Genomic DNA, 3,417 nt, shown 5'->3' on the forward strand with positions numbered 1-3,417 from the left:
ACAATTGTCCTCGTTCTCAGATTGAAAACTTTGTAAGCTTTTAATGAAGGATATCCAACAAAAATCCCCTCATCCACTTTTCTGTCAAATTTTCCAAGCATTTCTGGATTTGTTCTTAGGACGAAACACTTACATCCAAAGATGTGAAGATGCTTTAAGCTTGGCTTCTTTTCCTTGATCATTTGATAAGGATTTAATTCATGTATGTTAATCAGAGTCATATTTTGAGTATAACAGGCAGTGTTGACAGCTTCAGACCAAAAGTATGTTGGTACTTCCACTAGTATAGTCCTACCAGCTTCATTGAGTGTCCTGTTTTTCCTTTCCATAAATCGATTTTATTGAGGCATTTTCGGTGCTAAGAATTTTTTAGAGATTCCTTTGTATCTGCATATTTCATCCATCTTTCTAATTTTGAACTCAGTCTCATTGTCACTCCTCAGAATTTGCACTTTGTACTTTGTACTATTTTCAATCAGTCTCAGATGATCTAAAAGTAGTTAGGTTGTTTCATCCTTACTGTGCAAGAAAAACACCCAAGTAAATCTACAACAACTAGAGTATACCTTTTGTTGTTAGTTGACATGACATTCACAGGGCCAAAGAGATCCAAATGTAGCATTTGATATGGCTTTTTGATGGATGATTTTGACTTACTTTTGAAAGAGGTTCTTTTTTGCTTAGCTTGTTGACATGCATCACACAAACCATCAGGGGAGTAGTACATGTTAGGTACACCTCTTACCAAGTCTCTTTTCACCATTTCATTGAGATTATTGAAGTTGAGGTGAGAAAGCTTCTTGTGCCAATTCCAACTTTCATCTACTGATGCTTTGGTTACCAAAAATGTTTCAGGTACATCAATATTTGCATAAAGTTTGGCTTTATAAATGTTTCCATGTCTATAGGCTTTGAAAACATTCTTCTTTGTGATCTTATGAACTACTTCATAGTGAGTGTCATAGAACACAATATAGAAACCTATGTCACTAATTTGACTGATGCTCAACAGATTATGTTTCAGTCCACCTACCAGAGCTATGTTTGAGATGATGACATTCCCAATAATTATATTTCCATATCCCAATGTTTTTCCTACATTTCTATCACTATAGGAAACCATTGGGCCAGCCTTTTCCATATATTCTGATAACAGGGATTAGTTCGACTCATATGTGCTAAACAGCCACTATCCAAGACAAGCACATTCTTTTTGTTTCCCTATAATTAGAAATATGGAAATCATTTAGAATTTTTAAGAACCCAAAGTTGTTAAGTCCTTTTTGACATCTTATGTATTTTTGCATTAGAAGATTTCTTGTCAGGATTTAATCCATCAGGAATTACTCCATCAGGATTTGTCTTGACAACTTTAACTCAATAAGATGTATGCCCAATTTCATTCTCCAAGGTCTTGATAGAAACCGCTTGGCTCTTGCACATGAGCCTCAACTCCTCCAATTTAGATTTTTCATTAGATTGTGGACACCGCCGAAGTTGGAGTTGTTATCTTGGTGCATATTGCGGTTGTTGAAAACCAGGAGGGTTGTATTGCTTTGCTGCATATGGCTGATAAGGCTGTTGCACCGCATTTTGAGTGTTGCTCCAGCTGAAGTTAGGATGATTGTTGTTGTTAGGATGATAAGTGGCTGGAGTTGGTTGTTGCGATCTATGAAAGTTGCTCACGAACTGATCTGATTCACTAGAAATAGCACCCTGCTCCGTCTCATGCGCACCAGAACAAAGCTCACAAACACTAGTGATCTGATTAACTCCAAAATTAGCCAAAGAATCCACCTTTATTGTCAAAGCCTGAAGCTGAGCAGCTATAGCAGTAGCTGTGTCCACTTCCAGAATTCCTGCAACTTTACCTTGAGGCATTCTCTGAGTTGGGTTCTGGTATTCATTAGCAGCCATCAGTTCAATCAATTCATAAGCTTCATTGTAGTTTTTGGCCCATAAGGCTCCTCCTGATGTTGCATCATGGGTCTAGAAGTAGCACCCAACCCATTGTAAAAGCAGTTAATGATCATCCAGTCAGGCATCCAATGATAAGGACAATTTCTAAGCATCTCTTTATAGCGATCCCAAGCCTCACACAAAGATTCTCATGTTTGCTGCGTAAATTGAGTAAGAGCATTTCTGATTGAAGCTACCTTCGCCATAGGGAAGAATTTAGTGAGAAACTTTTGAGCAAGATCCTCTCAATTATTAATAAGGCCTGGTGGTAGAGAATGTAACCAACACTTAGCCTTATCCCTTAGAGAGAATGGAAAAAGCCTCAACTTAATAGCATCTTCAGTAACTCCATTGAACTAGAAAGTGTCGCAGATCTCGATGAAATCCCTGATGTACATGTTGGGAATTTCTATAAGAGAACCCCCAAACTGAACTGAGTTTTATGTCATCTGAATCATGCTCGACTTGATTTTAAAGGTGTTAGCCATGATGGCTAGCCTGATAATGCTAGACTGAATATCATTGATCTTCGGCTTAGAATAGTCCATCAAAGCCTTAGGATTCACTACTTGATCTCCCATTATGACTAAAACTTCTTCTTTAGCTTTCTCCTCAACAAAAACTTCTTTAACCTTCTCTTCAAGAAGAACTTCTTCAACTACTTCCTCCTCTTTATCCAGTGTTCTCTTGCGGGACCGAGAACGCGTATGTATACACGCGTGCTAGAGTACCTGAAACACGACAAGGAAACAAGTAAGTAACAATGTCCAAGTCAATGAACTTTAATGACCACTGATGACAAACACATAAACTAAAAATTAACACCGAGTCCCCGGCAGCGGCGCCAAAAACTTGTTAGGATGAAAACACGCGCTAATATTCACGCAAGTATACGTGATCGCAAGTAATATAGAATTAATTCTAGTTCATTCCCACAGAGACTGGTTTAGGTTAATTTCAATCAATGCACTTATGCAACAATGGTATGGTTATTATTCAATGCTAAGACGAATAACAAATTGGTTTTGTTTATAACTAAGATTATTAACTAACATGCAATTAACTAAGAGAGTAAAAGGTTGATTTTCTTATATAACACAGACATGGGATTCTAACTTCATTAGTACTTCATTGAATAGCTTTTTTGTTCTTAACTTTAGCATGCAATGGTGATGACACTAATCAGATAACATGAAAATAGTAAACGCCAACTTTCATTGTACGAATACCCTACTACCAGTCATCCACAAAAAGGGATAGAAGCTGAATAGACACCAATTATATTGAGACCCTATATGTCTATAGAATTTGACAACATAACGGTTTAATGTGCAAGTTATCTATCATGATTACATAGGGAAAGTAAGATGGTTAAAATTACCTACGAATCATGCATATCAAATACATGAACCTATGCTAGCATGGCAAGTTCTAACCGTCTAAATTCATTGTCGCTTC

General features: G+C 37.1%; 1 non-coding gene across 1 annotated transcript; it reads left to right on the forward strand.

The window, feature by feature from the left end:
• Window positions 1-2,043: 2,043 nt before the first annotated feature.
• LOC141721975 (small nucleolar RNA R71) lies at window positions 2,044-2,148 on the forward strand. Its single transcript, XR_012575015.1, has one exon. It is a non-coding gene; the product is annotated as a small nucleolar RNA R71 (small nucleolar RNA).
• Window positions 2,149-3,417: the final 1,269 nt, after the last annotated feature.

The sequence above is a fragment of the Apium graveolens genome, chromosome 4 (assembly GCF_009905375.1).
Source record: "Apium graveolens cultivar Ventura chromosome 4, ASM990537v1, whole genome shotgun sequence".
Lineage (NCBI taxonomy): Eukaryota > Viridiplantae > Streptophyta > Magnoliopsida > Apiales > Apiaceae > Apium > Apium graveolens.